This window comes from Lynx rufus, unplaced genomic scaffold (genome assembly GCF_022079265.1).
Source record: "Lynx rufus isolate CCGP_SWC_20201006 ecotype Redwood Valley unplaced genomic scaffold, mLynRuf1.p SCAF_25, whole genome shotgun sequence".
NCBI lineage: Eukaryota > Metazoa > Chordata > Mammalia > Carnivora > Felidae > Lynx > Lynx rufus.
Genome location: NW_025814840.1, coordinates 13,079,211 through 13,104,814, shown reverse-complemented (window position 1 = coordinate 13,104,814; position 25,604 = coordinate 13,079,211). Strand labels below are relative to the sequence as shown.

Genomic DNA, 25,604 nt, shown 5'->3' with positions numbered 1-25,604 from the left:
CCACTCCAACACTTTAAAACACCAATAATTATTTATTATCTCTTAACAATTTCTGTGAGTCAGGAACTTGGGGGCTAGGTTCTGGTTCAGGGTCTCCCGTAAAGTTGCTGGGGCTGTGGTCATCTGAAGGCTTGACTGGTGCTGGAGAATCGGCTTCCCAGGTGGTTCACTTCCATGGTTAGCAAAGTGGCTCTGCCTTTTGGCCTGAGTTCCTCTCTGAGTGGGTTTCTCCCACAAGATGCTTTAATGTCCCCACACCATAGTGGCTTGCTTCCCCAAGAGCTGGAGATCCAAGAGACCAGCACAGATGTGGTGATGCCTTTTATGAAGGATCCCTGCAAGACACACACTGGCACTTCTGCAGTGTTCTATTGGTTACAAAGATAACTGTGATTCACTATGGGAGGGACCACACAAAGATGTGAGTACCAGGAAGCAAGGACCATTGTGGGGTCATGTTAGAGATTGGCTACCACAGTGTATTATGCAAATCAGAGAAACACTACTGTCTCTAAACAGTGTGGGGAGTCTTTAGGGGTCCCTACTACTCACCATGACCCCTGAATACTCCTAGGACAAGAAAGAACGGTATTTTCTTCTTGTGGAAAACAGAATTAGCAGGCTGTGATCTTGGTGGTTCTTGGGCAAATGTCCCCAAATTCTGTGTGCCCCTTTCCCAGAATGTTTACATGTAGCAATAAGGAAGGAGGGTGTGTAATGTGTAGATTTCTTGTTAGAAATTCTTTTAGAAACTATGCCTACCTACTCCCTACATTTTTTTAAAGATTTTATTTTTAAGTAATGTCTACACACAATATGGGGCTCGAATTTATAACACCAAGATCAAGAGTCACGTGCTCCACTGACTAGACCAGCCAGGTGCCCCTGCTCTCTACATTTTACTGAAAGAAATTGTTAAAGTAATAATTGGTTGTTACTAGGGGTGTCCAGCTTTTCATCTTTAAGAAGGGTAGTAGAAGGGGCACACTGATTCACATAAAATGCCACCCTGTAGGCAGAATCCCCAACTTCTGGGGTGGTAAATGGCTGGCAGCATTCAGGGCACACGGGTGGGGTCGCTGCAGTACCAGCCGCAGCCCCACAGATTGACCTCTTGTGCTCTGCCAGCAGGTGCCCTGCCTCTGGGTACCTGGGGGAAAGCTGCCAGGGGCCCCAGGGCAGCAAATTTTTAAAAAGAAAGAAAAATGGGGCACTTGGGTGGCTCAGCCTGTTAAGCATCCGACTTTGGCTCAGGTCATGATCTCACAGCTCATGAGTTCAAGCCCCATGTTGGGCTTTGTGCTGACAGTTCAGAGCCTGGAGCCTGGTTCAGATTCTGTGTCTCCCTCTCTCTCTGCCCCTTCCCTGCTCACACACACACTCTCTCTCTCTCTCAAAAATAAACATTAAACAATAATAATGAAAGAAAGAAAAAAAGAAGGGTAGTAAAAGGCCTCTGCTGATATCCTAACATTTTCATTTTGTGGTTAGAGAATTATAATGAGTTAACCCCCTTATTTAAGCAGATCTATTTATTCAACAAATCTTTAACTGAGCATCTATTATGTGCCAGGCACTGTGGTAGGTACTTTGTTAAATCGATGAACAAAACAAAGATCCCTGTCCGGTGATGGCGTGGAGCCAACTGTAAACTATAGCTCTAATAAAGGAATACATTTAGCAGCATGTAGATGATGGTAAGTGTTAACAGAAAATAGGAGAAGTGGAGCAGGGTAGGGAAGATGGGAATGAAGCACTGAAATGGGACAGATTGCAATCTTAAACAGTATTTAAACAACTGTTCAAAGCTACAATGTGCGCTAAATAAAACCATCCTAACACACGGCACTAATTCAGGTGCTGTTCCTTCAATTACCAAAATGCTTTGACCTACAGGGGGAACCTCACTGACAAGCCTATAATAGCGTTTTGAGTAACTTTTTAGCACCTTCCCATCTCACCACAGTGAGAGCTGTTCTATCACCTGTTCCATAGGTCCAGTGACCCTTCCACTTGCTTGGTGTCTACTATCCCCTAATAAACTCAAGACTAAGGTGGGTAAAAATCATAAGAGAGACAATGTGCAGAATGGAAAGAATAGAATTAAAAAAAAAAAAAAGATGATGTAAAGGGCCTGTTAAGTCAAGGTACTCCTAGTTTAAGATGTGAAGGGGTAAGCAGAGAATTAGGATTAGGGTAGGGCAGACCAGTATTGTTGGTCACCCAGCTTGCATTTCTGTGTAACCAGAGAAAGGAATCACAGAGTCGTGGCCGCACAAAGCAGGAGGTATCTGACCAAGCCCAAGGCGTCCCAGGGAAGGTCATCCTTTGAAAACACAGGGCTGGAACTTGAAATCAAACAGGCCTGTTAGGAAGGCCAGAGGGCAAGAATGGCATTTGAGAACACCTAGGCAAAAATAAGTAAGTAATTAAAACAAACACTCCCCAGATAGTGATGACATCATGATTAGGAAAATGCAAGCAATGTGGCATGACCCTAAGAGAGTTAGGACTGGGAAATGGGGAGAAGGCGATCAGAAAACAGGCCAGATCATCATGTGCTATGCTAAGGAATTTGGATTTTATCTGGAAAACTCTAGGGATGAATTTTTTTTTTTCTGACTACAAAACTAATACGTGATGATAAAAAGGAATTTGGAAAGTATAGAAAAATATAAAGAAGAAACGAAATCATACCACATAAAAACTATATGCTTTTTTTTGGCATTTTCATTAAAAAATTTTGCAAACATACTACAAATAGGAGTTTACATCCATTTATTTCACCTAACAAATAAGCATTTCACATTTACTTAGCAGTCTTAGAAAATATCTTTTAATCATTTAATCATTTGTTCATATTATAATTTCTAACCTGGTCCCCTATTATTGGACATATGGGTTGTTTCCATTTTTCCAGTATAACAAATATTATTAGTACTTCTACGCCTAAAACTTCACCCACATTTCAGATGACATCTTTTTAAGATATTATTTTAAGGCTCCTTGTTCCTCCTGGCATTGTGTCAATATGTACGTTTGCCTCTAACAAGTAGGTTTCTATCCCATCCCACATAACCTAGCATTTAAAAAAAAGTCTTTCCTGGGACTCCTGGGTGGCTCAGTCAGTTTCGTGTCTGACTTCGGCTCAGGTCATGATCTCGCGGATCATGGGTTCGATCCCCATATCGGACTCTGTGCTGACAGCTTAGAGCCTAGAGCCTGCTTCGGATTCTGTGTCTCCCTCTCTCTCTGCCACTCCCCTGCTCTCTCTCTCTCTCTCTCAAAAATAAATAAACATTAAAATTTTTTTAAAAGTCTTTCCTAATTTAAGGACAAAACATTTTTTCATTAATGAAATTGAGTATTTTATATTTATTACCTGCTTCTATTTCTTCTTCTGTAAATTATCTATGCATTTTGCTTTTACCCATTTTGAATGAGCTCTTTTTGAGAGACAGACTGCGAGCAGGGAAGGAACAGAGGGAGCGGGAGACACAGAATCTGAAGCAGGCTCCAGGCTCTGAGCTGTCAGCACAGAGCCCGACGTTGGGCTTGACCTCACAAACTGCAAGTTCATGACCTCAGCCGAGGTCAGATGTTCAACCGACTGAGCCACCCAGGTGCCCCCCCATTACTCTCTTCTTTATCACTTCTCACCCTCTAACATACTGTCCAGTTTACTTATTTTGTCTATGGTTTACCCATCTATGATTCTCCCCTCCATTTTGTTCATGGATATATCCCAGAATCTGAAGCAGTGACTGGCACTTTGTGGGTGATCCATACCATTTTTTTGAATGAATGAATGAGTTTGGGAGCCCTTATCAAGTTGATTGTAGTAGAATTCACGGGGTGTGGTTACTCAGGGAGAGTGTGCAAGGACAGAGACGTGAGCATTTAGGTGCAAGAGGAAGAGGTTACAAAGCCCACTGAGAAAAAGCCAGAATGCAGGAGAAAAACAGGAGGTGGTGTCACAGAAGACAAGAGGTGAGCTGGGAGGGGGGAACACGCAACTGGGTACAGTGTTGTCAATATATGAAGCAAGGGAAAGGCTTATGGAATGAATGTCCTCCCCCCAAATTCATCTAATCCCACATGTGATGGACTTTCGGGTGGGACCTTTGGGAGGTCATTAGGTCCTGAGAGTGGAGCCCTCACGGTAGGATTAGTGTCCTTACAACAGGAGGCCATAGAACTGGGTCAGTCCCTTTTAATGATTTATACGACAAGTTGGCTCGTCTACAACCCAGGAGAAGGCTCTCACTGGAACCCAACCGAGCTGGCATCCTGACCTCAGACTCCCAGGCTCCAGAACTGAGAGAAGTACATTTCTGTTGTTCATCAGCCACCCAGTCTGTGGTACTCTTATAGCGGTGCCCACCGGCTAAGACAAAGACAGAGAAGTGTCCAGGGACTGGGTGGTTCGCAGGTCACTGGTAGTTTCAAGGAGTAGTCAGAGCAGAAGTGAGGGGCCTGTGGTACTGTGAGGTGAGGAGAGGAAGGTTACGGCACAGTGACGTAGAAATAGTGTATGGATCCCTTTTTCAAGAAGCTTAGTTGTAAGGATAGGAAGGAGAAAGATTGGAGCTGGAAGGAGATTCAGACTGGAGAAGTGTGTGTGTGCTTTTAGGTGGGAGAGATGAGGCTAACTTGAATATTTTACTTATTTTAATGTTTACTTTTGAGAGAGAGAGAGAGAGAGAGAGAGAGCGTGAGTGCATGCATAAGCGGGGGAGGGGCAGAGAGAGAAAGAGACAGGCTGCCCACACTGTCAGCACAGAGCCTGAGGCGGGGCTCAAAATCACAAACCCTGAGATTGAGACCCCAGCCAAAGTCAGATGCTTACCTGACTGAGCCACTCAGGAGCCCCAAACTTGAGTATTTTAAATGATGCAAGGAAAGAACCAGTAGAACTGTATAATTAATCAACCAAATCAGAGTTTTGAGAGAAAAAGGGGACAGGACAAATGCTACATTGGCTGGATCATCCCAAGACAACAGGGACTTTCAGGAAACGTTACAGTAAACCAGTAAACCAGGGCACATGGTCCCCCTTTCCAAAGCTCAGGTTCTCTGCCCATCATCATTCCTTTGTGCACTCAGCAGGCGATTACATTTTCTAACTGTAGGTGGCAGCAAAAAGCTTGCCTCTTGGGGGTTTTTTGGGGAGGGGTAAGGGGTGGATGGCAACTAAATATGGATAAAAGTTAGTTTAGCCACAGGCTGTACGTTCAAAATAGGAGCCTTCAATTTAGATTTTACTTGGGAAAATTCATTTTGTACCTTTTTCGAAAGGAAGCATCTCTCTTGGCTCTCAAAGAGGAAACAATAGTGAGCAATTATAAAATAACATTAGTTGTGTCGTGGAGTCACTTTTTCTTTTCTTCTTTTTAATCATTTTATCCATTTTTCCCATTTTATTGGGAAATAACTGACATACCTCACTGTACAAGTTTAAGGCACACAGCATGATGGCTCTTTTACATACACTGTGAAGTGATTATTGCAATAAGTTAACATCCATCATCTTATATAGATACAATAAAAAGAAAAAAAATGTTTTTCTTCTTGTGATGAGAACTCTTAGGATTTACTCTCTTAATAACCTTCCTATACACCCACAGCAGTGTTAGCAATAGTCACCACACCGTACATTACATCCCTAGTATTTATTTTTCTTATAACTAGAAGTTTGTACCTTTGACCCCCTATGTCCAATTCCCCCCCGGGCACCACCTTTTGCCCCTGGTAACCACATGTCTGATCTCTTTTTCTATGAGTTTGTTTTTTTAGATCCCACACATAAATGAGATAATTTGTCTTTCTCTGTCTTACCTATTTCACTTAGCATAATGCCTTCAAGGTCCATCCATGTTGTTGCAAACAAGATTTCCTCATTTTTTATGGCTGAATATTCTATTGTGTGTATATTTATATATTGTGTATATGTTATGCCATATAAATATACAATACATTGCACATTCTGTATATATATATATACATATACATACATGTATATATACATATATATGTATATATATACATACATATATATGTATATATATATATGTGTGTGTGTGTGTGTGTATACCACAACTTCTTTATCCATTCACCCATTGATGGATGCTTGGGTTGTTTCCATGTCTTGGCTGTTATAAATAATGCTGTTGTGAATATGGAGGGTCCATATGTTTTTGGTGTTTTTGCTCCTTTGGATATGGTTCCAGAAGTGGAATTGCTGGATCGTAGTAGTTCCTAGTAGTTCTTTTTTTTTTTTTTTTTTGAGGATCCATCATACTGTTTTCCATAGTGGCTGCACCAATCCACATTCCCACCTACAGTGTACAAAGGTTCCCTTTTCGCTACATCCTCATGGGGATGAGAGAGAGGGGAACAGAGGATCCAAAGCAGGCTCTGCACAGATAGGCTGACAGTAGCGAGCCCAACGTGGGGCTTGAACTCACCAACTGCAAGATCATGACCTGAGTCGAAGTTGGAAACTCAACCAACTCAGCCACCCAGGCGCCCCCCACCTCTTGTCTTTTTGATGATGGTCATTCTAACTGAAGTGAGGGGATACTTCATTGTGGTTTTGATTTGCATTTCCCTGATGAAGAGTGATGTTGAGCATCTTTTCACGTGCCCGTTGCCCTTTCCTAGATCTTCCTGGAAGGATGTCTATTCGGGTCCTTTGCCTATTCTTTTGATTGGGTTAATAATAATAATTATATTATTGTATATAATAATAATTATATTATTGTTATCTAGTTGTATGAGCTCTTTATATATTTTGTATATCACCCCTTATCAGATATATGGCTTCTTTTATTGTATAGAAGCTCTGTAGTTTGATGTTGTCCATTTATTTTTTATTTTGTTGCTTGTGCTTTAGGTGTCATAACCAAAACATCATTACCAAGGCCCATGTGAAGGAGCTTTATTCCTTTATTCATGGTTTTGGATCTTACATTTAAGCCTTTAATCCATCTTGAGGTAATTTTTGTGAGTGGTGTAAGATAGGGGTCCCGTTTCATTTCTTTCCATGTGAAGATCCAATTACCCCAGCACTATTTATTGAAGACTCTTTTCTCCACTGAATAGTCTTGGTGGCTCTCTTGTCAAAAATTAGTTGACCATATATGCTTGGGTGTTTTTTTTTTCCTGGCCTTTTGATTCTGTTCCACTGATCTATTTGACTTTTTATGCTAGCATTATACTGTTTTGGTTACTAAAGCTTTATACTACAGCTTGAAATCAGGGAGTGAGATAACTCCTACTTTGTTCTTCTTTGTCAGGATTTCTCTGGCTATTCAGGGTCTTGTGCAGTTTCCACATAAATTTTAGGAGTGTTATTTTGTGCTTCTGCAAAAATACCACTGAGATTGCACTGAATCTATGGATGACTTTTGGTGGTATTGATATTTTAACAATATTAATTCTTCTAATTCATGAAAACAGGATACCTTCCCATTTATTTGGGTCTTCTTTGATTTCTTTCGGTAATGTCTTACAGTTTTTAGAGCAGAGATCTTTCACTTCCTTAATCTTTCATTGTTTTCGATGCTACTGTAAAAGGGATCAATTTATTTCTTTTTCAGCAAATTCATTGTCAGTGTACAGAAACACTACTGACTTTTATATGTAAATTCTGTATCCTGCAACTTTGCTGAATTTATTGATGAGATCTAAGAGCTTTTTGGTTGAGTCTTCAGGATTTCCTGTATATTAAATCATATCATCTGCAAATAGAGACAATTTTACTTCTTTCCTTCTAGCTCTGATACCTTTTATTTCTTTTTATTGCCTGATCTAGCTAGGACTTCAGTACTAGATTGAATAGGAGTGGTGAGAGTGGGCACCCTTATCTTGTTCCTGATCTTAGAGGAAAAGCTTTCAACCTTTCACCATTGAGTATGATGTTAGCTGTGGACTTGTCATATATGGCCATTATTTTGTTGAGATATGTTCCTTTTATGCCTGATTTGTTAAGAGGTTTTATCATGAACGGATGTTGGATTTTGTCAAATGCTTTTTCTACTCTATTGAGATGATCATGTGATCTTTTTCGTTCCATTAATGTGATGTATCACATTGATTGATCTGGGTATGTTCAACTATCCTTGCATCCCAGGGATAAACCCCACTTGATCATGATGAATAATCCTTTTAATGTGCTGCTGAATTCAATTTGCTACTATCTTATTGAGAATTTTCGCATCTATATTCATGAAAGGAATTGGCTGTAGCTATCTTTTTTAATAATGTCATTGTCTGGTTTTAGTTTCAGGATGATGCTGGCCTCATAGAATGAGCTTGGGAATGTTCTCTCCTCTTCAATTTTTTTTGGAAGAGTTTGAGAAGGATTGGTATCAATTTTTTTAATGTTTGGTAAAACTCACCAGTGAAGCCATCTGGGCTTTTCTTTGCTGGGAGATTTTTGATTACTGATTTGATCTACTTATTTTTAAAAAAATTTTTTTAACGTTTATTTATTTTTGAGACAGAGAGAGACAGAGCATGAACGGGGGAGGGGCAGAGAGAGAGGGAGACACAGAATCCAAAGCAGGCTCCAGGCTCTGAGCCATCAGCCCAGAGCCCGACGCGGGGCTCGAACTCACGGACCGCGAGATCGTGACCTGAGCTGAAGTCGGACGCTTAACCGACTGAGCCACCCAGGCGCCCCTGATCTACTTATTAATAACTGGTCTATTCAGACTTTCTATTTCTTTCTGATGCAGTCTTGGTTATTCATATGCTTCTAAGAATTTTTCCATTTCTTCTGGGTCGTTTAGGTTGTTGGTGTACAATTGTTCACAGTAGCCTCTATGATCCTTTGTATTTCTGTGGTAACAGGTGTAATGTCTCCTTCTCCACTTATAATTTTGTGTTGGGTCTTCTCCCTTTTTTCCTTAGTTAGTCTAGCTAATTGATTAGTCTGTCCACTCTGTTTATCTTTCCAGAGAACCAACCCTTAGTTTGGTTAATCTTTTCTATTGTATTTCTGTGCTCTATTTATTTCTGCTCTAATATTTATTATTTCCTGTCTTCTGCTAACTTTGTCTTAAAAGGAACTTCTTTTTCTTGTTCCCTGAGGCGTAGAGTTAGGCTTTTATTGGGACTCTTTCTTGCTTCTTAATGTAGGTGTTTATTCCTATCAACTTCCCTTAGAATTGCCTTTGCTGCATCCCATGAGTTCTGGCATATGTGTTTTTATTTCTATTTGTCTCAAGAAACTTTTAAATTTCCCCTTTAATTTCTCCTTTGACCCACTGGTTGTTCAGAAGAATACTGCTTCATTTCCATGTGTTTGTAGTTTTTCCAGTTTTCCCCTTGTTATTGATTTCTAGTTTGATGCCGTCGTAGTTAGAGAAGATATTTGGTATGATTTCAGTCGTCTTGAGTTTGCTTTTTTGTGGCTAACACACGGTCTAGCCTAGCAAATACTCTACGTGAGCATGTATTTTGCTGCTGTTGGATGGAATGTTCTGGATATGTCTGTTAGGTCCATTTGGTCTACAGTGATGTTCAAACCTGCTGTTTCCCTACTGAATCTCTGGATGACCTATCGATTGTTGACAGTGGGGTATTAAAGTCCCCAACTATTATCGTATTACTGTTTATTTCTCCTTTTAGCTGTTAGTTTTTGCTTTATATATTTAGGTACTCTGACACTGGGTGAACAAATATTTACAACTGTTCTGTCTTCTTAATGGATCGAGAGCTTTATCATTACGTAACGAGCTTCTTTTTACCATTTTGAGTTTAAAGTTTATTTTGTCTGATATAAGTATAGCTAGGGGCGCCTGGGTGGCGCAGTCGGTTGAGCGTCCGACTTCAGCCAGGTCACGACCTCGCGGTCCGTGAGTTCGAGCCCCGCGTCGGGCTCTGGGCTGATGGCTCAGAGCCTGGAGCCTGTTTCCGATTCTGTGTCTCCCTCTCTCTCTGCTCCTCCCCCGTTCATGCTCTGTCTCTCTCTGTCCCAAAAATAAATAAGTATAGCTACCCCTGCTTTTTTGTTGTTTGTTGTTACAGTTCCTTGAAATGACTTCTTACATCCCTTCACTCTCAGTCTGTGTGTGTCTTTAAGGCTAAAGTGAGTTGCTCATAGGCAGCATGGCACTGGATCTTGTTTTTTTAATCCATTCAGACATTCTATGCCTTTTTTTCCTTGAGAGAGAGAGAGAGAGAGAGAGAGCATGAGCAGGGGAGTGGGGTAGAGGGAGAGAGGGGGAGAGAGAGAATCCCAAGCAGGCTCTGCTCAGCACAGAGCCTGATGTGGGATTCAATCCCATGATCTTGGGATCATGATCTGAGCTGAAATCTAGTCAGACGCTCAACTGACTGAGCCACCCAGACACCCCTTTTCTATGTCTTTTGATTAGAGAACTTCATCATTTTATGTTTAAAGTAATTACCAATAGGTAAGGACTTACTTTTTCCCTTTTATTAATTATTTTCTGGTTGTTTTATAGATCCACTGTTCCTTGTTTCTTATCCTGCTATCTTTTTGTGTGTGTGTTGATGTCTTTTGGTGTCAGTATGCTTTGATTTATCTTTTTTCTTTTTTTTTGTATAATTGCTATAGGTTTTCCCCTTGTGGTTACCATAAGGCTTACAACCCCATATTTTAAGCTGATAAACCTTAAGTTCAGTAGAATTCCTAAACTTTATACTTATACTTCTCCTCCCCCTCACATTTTAGGTTACTGCTGTTACAATTTACACATTTTTTTATATTGTGTAACTAACAACAGAGTATTGTAGTTATGGTTGCTTTTACTATGCTCATGTTTTTTAACTTAAAAAAATTTTTAATGTTTATTTTATTTATTTTGAGAGAGAGAGAGAGAGAGAGAGCGTGCAAGTGAACAGGGGAGGGGTCGGAGAGAGAGGGAGAGAGAGGATCCCAAGCAAGCTCTGCACCGTCAACACAGAACCCAACACAGGTCTTGAACTCACAAACTATGAGTTCATGACCTGAGTCAAAATCAAGAGTAGGATGCTTAACTGACTGAGCCACCTTGGCACCCCCATGTGTTTTAGCTTTTAACATAGAATTATGTTAATGAATAAGTGAATTACACACCATTACCAAATTACAGAATCTGACTTTGACCATAAATGTACTATTGCAATGAGTTTTACTACTTTTCTGTTTTTATGATGTTAATTGGTATCCTTTTATTTAAAAAAAATTTTTTTTAATGTTTATTTATTTTGAGGGAGAGAGAGACAGAGTACAAGCAGGGGAGGGGCAGAGAGAGAGGGAGACACAGAATCCAAAGCAGGCTCCAGGCTCCAAGCTGTCAGCACAGAGCCCAACGTGGGGCTCGAACTCACTAACTGTGAGATCATGACCTGAGCCGAAGTCGGACGCTCAACTGACTGAGCCACCCAGGCGCCCCGATATTCTTTTATTTTTTAATGTTTATTCATTTTTAAGAGAGAGAGAGAGGGAGTGCGCACACATGCGTGCATGTGAGCGGGGGAGGGGCAGAGAGAGATGGGGACAGAGGATCCAAAGCACGCTGTGCACTGACAGCAGTGAGCCCAAGGTGGGGCTTGAACTCATGAACCATGAGATCGTGACCTGAGCTGAAGTCGAATGCTTAACCGACTGAGCCACCCAGGCGCCCCAGTGTCCTTTTATCTCTGCTTAAAGAACTCCCTTTAGCATTTCTTGTAAGGCAGATCTAGTAGTAATGAACCCCCTCAGTTTTGTTTGTTCGGGAAAGGGGTTTTGTTTCGTTTTTTATATTTTTTTAAATAAGGCTCCATGCCCAATGTGGGGCTTGAACTCACAACCCTGACATTAAGAGTTGCACACTTTACTGAATGAGCTAGCCAGGCATCCCTGGGAAAGTCTTTATTCCTTTTTCATTTCTGAAGGACAGCTTTGCTGAGTACAGTATTCTTGGTTGACAATTTTATTCATTTTTTTTAAGATTTTATTTTTGAGTGTTCTCTACACCCAATATGGGGCTTGAACCCATATTGTCCGGAAGAGGATGTCAGAGTCCTGACATCAGGAGTCACACAATCCACTGACTAAGCCAGCCAGGTGCCCCTCTTGGCTGACAGTTTAGTTTTTTTCCTCCAATATTTTGATTAGGCCAACCTATTTTCTGTTGGGCCAAAATGTTGAGAAACTTGTTCATAGTCTGACAAGGGTTTCCTGGTAACTTCTCTTTTTTCTATTTTTGCTTTTCCACTCCTTTCTTTGTCTTGGAGTTTTGACAATTGAATTATAATGTATCTTGGGGCAGCCCTATTTAGGTCCAACCTGTCTGGAGTCCTTTGGGCCTCATGGATCTGGATGTCCATTTCTCTTTCCAGGTGTGGGAAATTTTTAGCCATTATTGCTTTAAATAGATTTTCTGACCCTTCCTCTTTTTCTTCTCCTTTTGGAATTCCCATAATATGAATGTTGCTTCTGTTCATTGTGCCCCATATATCTTGCAGTTTTCTTTACTCTTTTTCATTCTTTTCCCTTTTGTTTTTGTTTTTTTGTTTTTTTTTTTTTTTTTGCTCCTCTGACGGCATAATTTCTGATATCCTATCTTTCTGGCTGCTGATTCTTTCTTCTGCATGGTTCTTATTTTGAAATTCTACTGAATTTTCCAGTTCAGTTACTGTATTTTTCAGCTGTAGGATTTTTTTTTTATGGTGTCTATTGCTTTTTTGATCTTGTCCTTTTGTTCACACACTGTTTCCCCAACTTTTCTGTCTCTGTGTGTTCTCGTGGATCATTTTTCAAAAGGATTATTCTGAAATTCTTTGTCTGACAGTTCATAGATCTTCATTTCCTTAAGACCAGTTATTAGAGTTTTATTAGTTTCCTTTAGTGGTTTTTTGCAATTCTTGATTCCTTACATTGCTGCCTACACAGTTGAGTCATCAGGCTCCTCTTCTGGACTTTATAGGTTTACTTTGGCAGAGACAGAGCTCTTCACCAGTCGGCTCAGTTTGGGTTTCTGGGTGTGTATGCTGGTAATGTCCTTGTGCAAGTGGGGCCTGCTATTACGGTCTATTTTGGGGCAGAGCAAGCTCTGGGGTCAGGGACGGGAGGGTGGGGAGAGCCAGTGGCTGAGAATCAGTGGATAGGGCTGTGGGCTTGGTTCCCTTCCCAAGCGAGGCTGTAAGTCGCCTGGACTCTCTGGTCAGACTTACTAGATGGTCGGAACTGTACTATATTCAGGGGTGGATGGGGCTATGCATTAGCCTCCCTGCCCTGGTTGGGCAGCAGGATGAGCCCCAGGGCCTGTACGACTGACTGGTGAATCAGGCAAGAGCATGCAATGAATTCCCGGGTCAGGTGAGACCACCAGTTTTGTTTTGCAGATGGGGAAGCCACGGGCTGTGCCCTCTGTTCAAAGGCTACTGCGTGTAGGGCTGCTGAACGGGCTTCACAGCTCCCTGTGTGCTCTGGTAAAGTTCCCTGGTTGGGCCAGCTGACGGCCTTATCCAGCATTGAGCGGGGCTATGGGAGAAGCAGCTCTAAAACTGGTAAAGCTCTTTGATGATTGTCTTAACTTCAGCCACCCTGCATCCCAAGTTCCCTGCTCAAGAGGGACACCGGTTTGCTCTGGGATGACTGCCTCTGCCTGCCCCTCTCTCGGCTCAAGCACTGCTGGGCTGCACAGCTTCTGTGAGTCGTCTGCTGCCTGCTTGGATGGCCCCCCCCCCACCTCAAGACCCTCTCCACAGCAGGGGGGCTGTGACTCAGCACTTTGCCTGGGCGTGGGCAAACTGGGCTCTAGGGCTGGTGCAACTTCTCGTCTGGGGATCGGGATCAGGCAGCTCGGCTCCCTGCCAAGCCCCCTGGTCAGAGTGCACCCCGGACTTGCAGATGAACAAAGCCGCAATTGGGGATTACTACAGAGGCACCGCAGGCGGGCACTTGGTCTGCGAAGATCTGTGTGCTGGTTGTTGCAAGTCCTGCCCCCCTTTCTCCATCACAGTCAGATTCCCAGTGATTAAGCAGATTGCCCCGCAATCCCGGTGGTGCAAGGTTAGAGTCGGGGCTCCTTCAGAGGGAGGAGCTGGTGGGGGCTGGTTGTGGCTCCTGGGTTCTCTTTTCCTGCCAGACACCTGGGGGCTCAGAGACTACCTCTCTGTGTGATGTGGCCCTGGCCTGGGGGGAGCAACATGGTCAACGTGTAGCCATTTCTTTACCCTTATAACGCAGTGCATCTTGGTCTCTGAAGCACAGGGGTGCTTTAGCCTCACCTCCAGGTTCTAGGAGTCCCTGACGTGTCTTCTTGAATAGTTATTGGTTGTTCTTCTTACGAGGGGGAGCAAAGTCAAGAACAACCTATGTCACCACCTTGGTGACGGCACCTTTCCTTTTACCATTAAAAGATAAAATTCGCCGGTGCCTGGGTGGCTCAGTCATTAAGCATCTGACTTCAGCTCAGGTCATGATCTCGCAGTTTGTGAGTTCGAGCCCCCATCGGGCTCTGTGCTGACAGCTCAGAGCCTGGAGCCTGCTTCGGATTCTGTGTCTCCTTCTCTCTCTGCCCCTCTGATGCTCATGCTCTCTCTGTCTCTCAAAAATAAACAAACATTAAAAAATTTTAAAAAAAAGGATGAAATTCTTGGGTTGCCTGGGTGGCTCAGTTGGTTAAGTGTTCAACTCCTGTTTTTGGCTCAGGTCATGATCTCACAGTTGGTGAATTCCAGCCCTGTGCTTAGGATTCTCCCTCTCCCTTTCTTTCTGCCCCTCCCCTGCTCACATGCGCTCTCTCTCTCTTTCTCAAAATAAACTTTAAAAAACAGATGAAATTCTGTCTTTCTCCTAATACAGAATAATTTCTATTAATTTTACCACTTCAGGATCAGCCCATGCATTGCCACACACACACATTCCTTATTTGTAAATACAAACTTTTAGTCAAGTCCAATTTCGATACATCTTGGGGAACCTTGCTATTGAACACTGTAAATATTTCAAAACTATTACAACTGATGCCAGATTTCTTGTTATCAAAGATAAGACCAGAGATGTCCAAAGATAAAAAATTTTGTAAGTTCAGAATGGCACAGTGAAAGAGCACACATTATTCAGGCAATCTTGGCAGAATCTAATGTCATAAAATTTAAAAGTCAGAAAACTCTGTAAGAGAAAAAAGGAGAATATTCTCCGCAAGTCCATCAGATAAATCTGAATTCAAAACCCAGATCTGCTATATGATTAGCTATATGACCTTCAGCAAAGAAAGTACTTAACATCTTTAGGTTTCAGATTCCTGATCTATGAAATGAGACTCACAGGGCATACTTCAGTGAGTTGTTTTGAATCTTAAATGAGAAAACATACAGGTAAAGTCTATAAATGTTAGTTTCTTGTTCTCCTCTAGACATGAAAATGAAAGCATCTAAATTAAAATTAGGCATATGTAGGGGCGCCTGGGTGGCTCAGTCAGTTAAGCCTCTGACTTCAGCTCAGGTCATGATCTTGCACTGAGTTCGAGCCCCACGTCAGGCTCTGTGCTGACAGCTCAGAGCCTGGAGCCTGCTTCAGATTCTATGTCTCCTTCTCTCTCTGCCCCCCTGCCTCTCATGCTCTCTCTCTCTCTCACAAAAATAAATAAACATTACAAAATTTAAAAATTAATAAATGAAAGTAGGCATATGCAAACTTAACCTTTGGAAAATACATCACAAAAATGAAATTAATTCTACCAATAGCTTTAAAACGAACAAACAAGCAGCAAAAGGATCAGGCATACCTTAATTTGGTAGTTTTTCAACTTTACATCCCAGATTCCAATTGTTCAAGTACATCTGGACACGCGGAGAAATTTCCCTACAAGGGAACGTGGGGACAAAAGTTGGCATTGTTTGGATTAGGGCCAGCATTCCAACTCCTTCTGCTGAGTCTTCTGCCTTTTTTTCATTTAATGAAGTCTATTACTGTGTAACTTCCTCCATTCCCTCTTAGCTTAATGGAAATGCTAAAAGCAATCCCCAATATCGACATATCAAATAGCCTGGGTGGTAGTCTCAGTCCTAGATGAGTCTACCTACCTGCTGTGGGGGCCTTGCTACATTACAGAGGTCATGGTTGCAGACACACCCTTTGGCCAAGGGAGTTGGCAAAGCTAGAGTCACTAATGGCACTGACGACAAACAGGAAGTGTCTGATGACTCTGTAAGACTCCTTAAGATGCCCTTAATACTAGGTAGTTGTGGCTTTCTGCTGATATCATGGACTAAATTGTTGGGGGTGGTGGTGGCTGGCTTTTTAAGTTTTTATTTTATTTCCGGCTAGTTAGCATACAGTGTAATATTAGTTTCAGGTATACATTATAGTGATTCAACACCTGGTGCTCATCATAGCAAGTGCACTCCTTAATCCGCATCACCTATTTCACCCACGCCCCCCACCTCCCCTCTGGTAACCATCAGTTTGCTCTCTATAATTGAGTCTGTTTTGGGGCGGCTGGGTGGCTCATTCGGTTAAGCGTCCAACTTCGGCTCAGGTCATGATCTCACAGTTCGTGGGTTCGAGCCCCGCGTCGGGCTCCGTGCTGACAGCTCAGAGCCTGGAGCTGGCTTCGGGTTCTGGGTCTCCCTCTCTCTCTGCCCCTTCCCTGCTCGTGCTCTGTCTCTCTGTCTCAAAAATAAAGAAAACATTTTTTAAAAGAGTGTTTCTTAGTTTGTCTCTTTTTCACTTGCTCGTCTGTTTTGTTAAATTTCACATAGGAATGAAATCATATGGCACTTGTCTTTCACTTAGCATTATACCCTTTAGCTCCATCCATGTCATTGAAAATGGCAAGATTTCGGACGCCTGGGTGGCGCAGTCGGTTAAGCGTCCGACTTCAGCCAGGTCACGATCTCGCGGACTCGTGAGTTCAAGCCCCGCGTCAGGCTCTGGGCTGATGGCTCGGAGCCTGGAGCCTGTTTCCGATTCTGTGTCTCCCTCTCTCTCTGCCCCTCCCCCATTCATGCTCTGTCTCTCTCTGTCCCCCCCCCAAAAAAATAAAATAAATAAACGTTGAAAATGGCAAGATTTTATTCTTTTTTATGGCTGAATAATATTCCTATCTTCTTTATCCATTCATCAATTGAGGAACACTTGGGCTGCTTCTATATCTTGGCTGTTGTAAATAACGCTGCTATAAACAGGGGTGCATGTATCCCTTCAAATTAGTGTTTTTGTATCGTTTGGGTATATACCCAGTAGTGTCATTGCTGGATCCTAGACTAGTTTCTACTTTTGACTAGTTCTATTTTTGACTAGTTCTATTTTGACTTTTTGAGGGAACTTCCATACTGTTTCCCACAGTGGCTGCACCAGTTTGCATTCCTATCAACAGTGCACGAGTATTTTTTTCTCCACATGCTCGCCAACACCTGTTGTTTCTTGTGTTGTTGATTTTAGCCCTTCTGACAGGCGTGAGGTGATAACTCATTGTAGCTTTGATTTGCATCTTCCTGATGGTAAGTGACAATGAACATCTTTTCATACATCTATTGGCTATCTGGATGTCTTTGGAGAAATATCTGTTCACATCTTCTGTCCATTTTTTAACTGGATTATTTGTTTTTGGGGTATTGAGTTTTATAAGTTCTTTATATATTTTGGACACGCACCCTTTATCAGATATGTCATTTGCAAATCTCTTCTCCCATTCCATAGGTTGCCTTTTAGTTTTGTTGGTTGTTTCCTTCACTGTGCAGAAGCTTTTCATTTTGATGCTGTCCCAATAGTTTATTTTTCCTTTTGTTTCCCTTACCTCATGAGACATATCTAGAAAAAAGTTGCTATGGCTGATGTCAAGGAGGTTACTGCCTATGTTCTCTTCTAGGATTTTGATGGTTTCAGGTCTCACATTTAGATCATCCATCCATTTTGGATTTATTTTTTTGTATGGTGTTAAGAAAGTGGTCTGGTTGCATTCTTCTGCATGTTGCCGTCCAGTTTTCCCAACATCATATGTGGAAGAGACCGTCTTTTTTCCATTCAATAGTCTTTCCTGCTTTGTCAAAGATTAGATGACCATATAGTTGTGGATCCATTTCTGGGTTTTCTTTTCTGTTCCATTGATTGTGTGTCTGTGTTTGTGCCAGTACCACACTTGTCCTGATGGCTACAGCTTTGTAATATAGCTTGAGGTCTGAAATCATGATGCCTCCAGCTTTGCTTTGGTTTTTCAGGACTGCTTTGGGTATTCGGGGTCCTTTATGGTTCCATACCAATTTTAGGATTGTTTGTTCTAGATCTGTGAAAAATGCTGGTGGTATTTCGATAGGGATTGCATTAAATCTGTAGATTGCTTTGGGTAGTACACTTGAACAATATTGGTTCTCTCTATCCATGAGCATGGGATGTCCTAGACTAATTTGTTGATTAGTTGGTCAACCCTGTAGTCCTTGCACATCCAATGGCTAGAATTTATAATGAGTTTGAGGAATATGATAAACAGAGAAGTATGTGGATCAAGGCTGGTGGGAGGTGGGTGCTGGAAATGACTGAGAAACCACTGGACATGAAAAAACATGGGCCACCGACTGCACCATGGAAGCAAAGCTCATCAGTCACAAACATCTGTCTTTCTTACTCCTTCCCTTCATCCCTGTTTGCCTCCCTCCTTTTTTTCTCTTCCGACAAATATTTATTAGGTGTTTATGTATGCATAGTACCACTAAAGTTACAAATGAGAATGAAACAAGCTGATTCTTGTCTTCAGGGAACTTCCACTCTAGTAAGGGAGACACACAAAGAACAAACAAAGTCAACACAGAAAAAGGCTGTGAATTTTCCCCAGACTTGCTCAAACTCAGGATATGCTGTTGCCACCATGTGGACAGCTACCCTTTCTAGCTTCCTGCCTTTGTGGTCTGCACAGCTAGGTCTCCCACTGAAATGAATAAATGGCAGCACTGCCACCTAATGTCTTTAAAAAGATAAACCTTGGGGCGCCTGGGTGGCGCAGTCGGTTAAGCGTCCGACTTCAGCCAGGTCACGATCTCGCGGTCCGTGAGTTCGAGCCCCGCGTCAGGCTCTGGGCTGATGGCTCGGAGCCTGGAGCCTGTTTCCGATTCTGTGTCTCCCTCTCTCTCTGCCCCTCCCCCGTTCATGCTCTGTCTCTCTCTGTCCCAAAAATAAATAAAAACGTTGAAAAAAAAAAAAAAGATAAACCTTTAGGGGCACCTGGGTGCCTTGGTCAGTTAAGGGTCCGACTCATGATTTCGGTTCACGTCATGATCTCATGGTTCATGAGTTCGAGCCCCACATTGGGCTCTCTGCATGGAGCCTGCTTCAGATCCTCTGTCCCCCTTTCTCTCTGCCCCTCCACTACTCACATTCTCTCTCTGTCTGTCTCTCTCTCTCTCTCTCAAAAATAAATAAACATTAAAAAAATTAAATTAACTTGAAACTTTTTAAAATAGGGGCACCTGGGTGGCTCAGTTGGTTGAGTGTCTGACTTTGGCTCAGGTCACGATCTTAACAGTTCGTGAGTGCAAGCCACCCGTTGGGCTCTATGCGGACAGCCCGGAGCCTGGAGCCTGCTTCAGATTCTCTATCTCCCTCTCTCTCTGCCCCTCACCTACTCACACCCTGTCTTTCTCAAAGATGAATAAACATTTAAAAATTTTTTTTAATTTAAAATAAAATTTTTTAAAAATAAAATAAATTTAAAATAAAAATTTTAAAAATAAACCTTTATAATTGTACCTAAACAAAATTTTATTTATTTAAAAAATTTTTTTTCAATGTTTATTTATTTCTGAGACAGAGAGAGACAGAGCATGAGTGGGGGAGGGGCAGAGAGAGAGGGAGACACAGAATCGGAAACAGGCTCCAGGCTCTGAGCCATCAGCACAGAGCCCGACGCAGGGTTCGAACTTACAGACCGCGAGATCGTGACCTGAGCTGAAGTCGGACGCTCAACCGACGGAGCCACCCAGGCGCCCCCTAAACAAAATTTTAATAATGAGCTAGCCTCCCACTGTTGCTCAGAAGCCCTCATACCTGTGGCTAAGTAAACACCTGCTATCGCTGCCTTTCCATGAGCTTGTCCTGCACATGGTGTCTTAGTGCATCCGACTGGCAGCCCAGCCTCTTCCGCGGGCTCAGTTTCAGTCGTCAGGTGGCATGAATGCCTGCTTCTCGGAGTTGTACCCCAGAGGCTGATTAGAGTAAAGGCGGCCACACAGAGCCCAGAAACAGCTAACGACAGAGGTGAACGACTGCAGAAACCAAGGAAGACCAGCGGCTGGGAGTAAAACGAACTAAGGTGAAGTTAGCTGAAAGCCACGAGGTTGATTAGAAGGAACAGGAATAACATGGACAGTAAGCGAGGAAGAATGTAGCCATGACATTGGGAAGCAAACCACACTGGGATGCCCAGCAACGTGGAACATCCAAGATCATTTGCTCTGTGACACGGAAGAGGCTTTCCATGTTGTAACTAGCAGTAGGGTTCTAAAGCAAATTAGAAAAAAAAAATTATTATGTTTTACTTTTTAAAATGTTTGTTTATTTTTGAGAGAGTGTGAGCGGGGAAGGGGGAGAGAGAGAGGGGTACAGAGGATCCGAAGCAGGTTCCATGCTGTCAGCACAGAGCCCAACGCGGGGCACCAACCAGGACATCAAGACCTGAGCTGAAGTTGGACACTCAACTGACTAAGGCACCCAGGCGCCCCTAAAAAACTTTTAAAAAGTGAAATCGATTGTCCTAAGGAGCAAGTTTAAAAAATCTAAATAAAATTTGGTCTCTTTCTCATTAGTGCTCAGTTGTCTTTAATTGACACATTAATTAATTGATTGATTAATTAATTGTCTTTAATTGACACATTAATTGATTTTACATACTAAATCCCTTTTAATGAAAATTTCTGGGCCTTTCCACCTTTGCTCATCTTAAAGCTTATATTAAGATCTGTTCTTAATATTCCTTTTAACTATATCATGTTAAATATGAAGAATTTCTCTTAAACACTCCTCACAACCACACATTTTCCAATTAGCAAAATTCCATAAATTAACACTCTGAGAGTGATCTGGCTTTATACACATAGAAAGGGATTCATTTCTACCCTTGTCTCCACTGATGTTTTCATCTTGTTGCTCCTTGCTCATTCCGTTAGGACTCTTGCTTTTTGGAGATAAAAGAAAAAGAAAAAAAAAAAATAACATGCTTCCTCATACTGTTGTCTTTTCTATAGGTTAAAAATCAACATTGTTTTTATATTTGCCCAAGACACACTATTAAAATCATTTCAAAGCTTTTTAACCAGAATGTGTACAGAGAAGCCTTGTGGCAAACTACAGAACTATTTTATAAGAAATTAATTTGAGGGGCGCCTGGGTGGCTCAGTCGGTTGAGCGCCGACTTCGGCTCAGGTCACGATCTCGCGGTCCGTGAGTTCGAGACCCGCATCGGGCCTCTGTGCTGACAGCTCAGAGCCCGGAGCCTGTTTCAGATTCTGTGTCTCCCTCTCTCTGACCCTCCCCCATTCATGCTCTGTCTCTCTCTGTCTCAAAAATAAATAAACGTTAAAAAAAAAAAATTTATAAAAAAAAAAAAATAAATAAATAAAAAGAAATTAATTTGAAATGCCAGCAGATTGTGGCATTAGGCTTCCAAAGTGATGCTACATTAATTCAGCAAGAGTATCTTAAAATTTTTTTTTAATTTTTTTTTTAACGTTTATTTATTTTTGAGACAGAGACAGAGCATGAACGGGGGAGGGGCAGAGAGAGGGAGACACAGAATCTGAAACAGGCTCCAGGCTCTGAGCTGTCAGCACAGAGCCCGACGTGGGGCTCGAACCCACGGACCGCGAGATCGTGACCTGAGCCGAAGTCGGATGCTGAACCGACTGAGCCACCCAGGCGCCCCTTAAAATTTTTTTAATGTTTTTATTTATTTTTGAGAGAGAGACAGAGCATGAGCAGGGGAGGGGCAGAGAGAAAGGGAGACACAGAATCTGAAACAGGCTCCAGACTCTCAGCTGTCAGCACAGAACCCAACAAGGGGCTCGAACTCACTGCGAGATCATGACCTGAGCTGAAGTCGGACACTTAACCGACTGAGCCACCCAAGCGCCCCAGCAAGAGTATCTTAGAGCCATTCTGAGTCAGAGGACAGGATTGTATTTTGATCTTAAAAGACAGAATGGGAACTCCAAACAGCGAATTATGCACGGGGTTCATCATCCATATTGGTAGAAGCATTCAAGTGAGTTTCCTCTATGAGATTAGTCTCAGATCCTATCCCACTCACACCCACTATTGGACAGTTTTTCCTTCTGGTTTATATATGAGGTGAATATCTCTTTCCCCTGATGAACCGGTGTTGGGGTACAAAACCTATAATTACCCTCCACGGAGACGGCAGGTGGTGATTCCAGCAACCACATCTGATCTCCGGAAAGCATTCGGCAGCAGAAGTCGTGTTCCTCACAAAGTCAGAGGACCCGGTTTGGGGTCTTAACTCTGTCCCTTGCTAAAATTATAACTTTGGTAAGCTACTCCATTTCTCTGGGCCTCAGGTTCCTTGTCTCGTAGAATGTGAAAAATAACGACTGTCTCACGGAATGTAATACTAAGGTGAAAGTACTTGGCGGTAGCAGGTGCTCAGAAAATGTCAGTTTCCTTCCTTCTACAAGCCAGAGGAAGGAAGAGGCACAGAGCTGTATTGGTCAGCTGCCGCTGTGTAAGAAACCACACCAAAACTCAGGGTTCATTCTGGCTCACGCAGCCGCAAGTTGGCTGGGGGCATGGCTGTTGACTGGGAGTCGCGAGGGTGGCTCTACCTTGGTTGTGTTGTCCCGGAGCCCACGCCGATGGGACAGTCACTAACTGCTACGTGTTCTTGTTATGGTCGAGACAGAAGTGCAGGAGGGCTGACCAAGCCCACGCGCGGCCTCTTCTGATTGAGGCTCAGACCTGTTGTGATGTCACTTTTACCCACTGGCCAAGCCTGACGTCCAAGGTGCGGTGAAATATTTACCACGTCCAGTGGAAGGAACTGCAAAGCCATACGCAGACGGCATGGACACAGGAAGGATAAGAGTGAGGGAAGACACACGGTCTCTCAGAGAAGCAGAAACAGCCCCAAGACCTCCTAGCATGGGGACTGGACAGTCCAAGCCAGGCTAATAAAACGCCCTGCAGCCTAGGAGCAGAGGGACAGTGAGGCTGACACAGCACAGGATCCCCTGCAATGTCAGATGAGTCTGATCTAAAAAAAAAAACCCAAACCCCCAAACACAAGTGAGGATGATGAAAATAACTTCTCTGCTCTAACACGCATTTATCAAGTGACACTTATGGGGAGACGGGTGGTGAATATCTGTTTCCTGTGAACTACAAATTAACCGACACACAGATCCTGCCTCTGCTCATCTTGTCATCCACAAATGTCGACCGGAACATCTGCTGTGTCGCAGGCGCTGGGTGGAAAATTAGTGAGGCAAAGACTAGTGGAGAGATGGACTAATAAGCCATCACCAAACGGCGTGATCAGCGCTATGGGAAAAGGAAACCGGGTGTGGCTGGAACACACAGGAGGGGTTAGGAACCTTTGGGAAGCCTTGGGAAGGGGAAGGAAGGCTCCGGAGAGGAGGTGTGACCCCCGAAGGTAGGAATGAGAGTTAAACACGAGTTCTAGATCATAAGAGAAAAAGGTGAAATGTTTTATAGTGGTCTGGCTGGCAAAAAAGGAGAGGGACTCTGGGTGCCTGGGTGGCTCAGTCGGTTGAGCGACCGACTTCGGCTCAAGTCATGATCTCGCGGTCCGTGGGTTCGAGCCCCGCGTCGGGCTCTGTGCTGACAGCTCAGAGCCTGGAGCCTGTTTCGGATTCTGTGTCTCCCTCTCTCTGACCCTCCCCCGTTCATGCTCTGTCTCTCTCTGTCTCAAAAATAAATAAATGTAAAAAGACAAAAAAAAAACAAAAAACAAAAAAAAAAAAGGAGAGGGACTCACTCGTAATACTCCCTGTTTATATGCCTCTCGGGAAGAAACTCAGCAGTGGTAGACACAGGAAAGGGTCTCTGTTTCCTGGCCACTTCTCACAGATTTAACTCCATTTATTTATTTATTTATTTATTTATTTATTTAATGTATTTATTATTTTTTAAATCTTTTTTTCTTTTTTTTTTTAAAATTTGCTTAAAATGTTTATTTTTGAGAGAGACAGATTGAGTGTGAGCGGGGAAGGGGCAGAGAGAGAGAGAGAGAGAGGGAGACACAGAATCCGAAACAGACTCCAGCTCCAAGCTGTCAGCACAGAGCCCGACGCGGGGCTTGAACCCACGAACCGCGAGATCATGACCTGAGCCAAAGTCAGACTGAGCCACCCAGGCACCCCTTAAATCTTTTTTTTTAATGTTTATTTTTGAGAGTGAGAGAGAGTGCGCACACAAGCAGGGGAGGGGCAGAGAGACGGGGAGACACAAAATCCAAAGCAGAGCAGCACAAAGCCCGATGCGGGGCTGGAACTCACGACTGTGAGATAGATCAGGACCGGAGCTAAAGCCGGATGCTTAACCGACTGAGCCACCCAGGCGCCCCGATTTAACTCCTTTCAATCATTCAACAAACATCACGTGCCATGGGACTGCAGGGGACGGACGTGGCTGCTGCCCTCCCAGAGCTCTGTCATTACAAGAGAGTCTGACATGCTACCACGGCGGAGGCCTCCACCACGTGAGCCTCTAGCAAGGGGGTGACCCTGTCCGGAGCACAGGGGAAGGCTGGCCGAGGAAGCAGGCACCGGCTAGGTGAGGCGAGGGCGGAACGGCCCATGCGTGTGGGTGAAGCATTACACACGAAAGTGCAATTCTGCCATACAGAAAACAAGAAAAGCAAATGGGAGAGACAGTAGGCACTCAGCCTGTGAGGCCGAGGCAGAGATCATAAGATGGCTTACGTCAATAACGTGGGAGGTATGTTGAACAGAATGAATGAAGCACGTGCGGGCTCACGCAGGTAAAAAGCACGGAGCAAAGGACAGCGTCAGTTATGCCCAGAAAGAGACAGAAGCTCCAAGATCGACCGTAGACATTAGTAAGGCACAGGCTGCCACTGCCAGGCTGATGGCAATGCCATTCCTACGCCGGCTGTATTTGGTGTCACCTATTCTGCCCTGGGTGTGCTCTGCACCCAACATCCGGGTGAAAGCTGAGCGGGTCATTGGCGAGCTAAGCTGGCTGGATGTGCTGCCCGAGTCTTTTGGAACGGGAAGTGTACTGGATCCAGGCACCTTTCTTCTGTTGACCCCCGCCCCCCGCCACCGACCCCAAACCTGCTCCTCATAACCACATCCTAAGAAGGCTGGTGGGACAAGAGAGGAAAGACCACCCAACACGGTAGAAGGCACGGTTCAAGTGCTGCGATGCTGCCCTGTATCCCACTCAAGGTGTGCTACCCTACCTCACGTCTCCCCCTGCTTCTTCTTGTGTCCTTCAGATTGCTCTGATACCCCACGTGGTCCAAGCTTCTTAACTTGGTCTATGTGACCTTCCGTTCTGTGACCTCTGGGACAGGCTGCCGGGTGGTGAGCTGGAGGCTGCCACTGCATCAGTGATTGCCTACAGGTCACGCTTCGTGAGTTTCTTCCGCGGAGCTCAGCAGCCACAG

General features: G+C 43.4%; 1 long non-coding RNA gene across 1 annotated transcript; it reads right to left on the bottom strand.

The window, feature by feature from the left end:
* Positions 1-12: 12 nt before the first annotated feature.
* LOC124518710 (uncharacterized) lies at positions 13-16,118 on the bottom strand. Its single transcript, XR_006963740.1, has 3 exons — positions 16,033-16,118; positions 15,735-15,811; positions 13-335 (listed from the first exon to the last, which is right to left on the bottom strand). It is a non-coding gene; the product is annotated as an uncharacterized LOC124518710 (long non-coding RNA).
* Between the last annotated feature and the right edge of the window lie 9,486 nt (positions 16,119-25,604).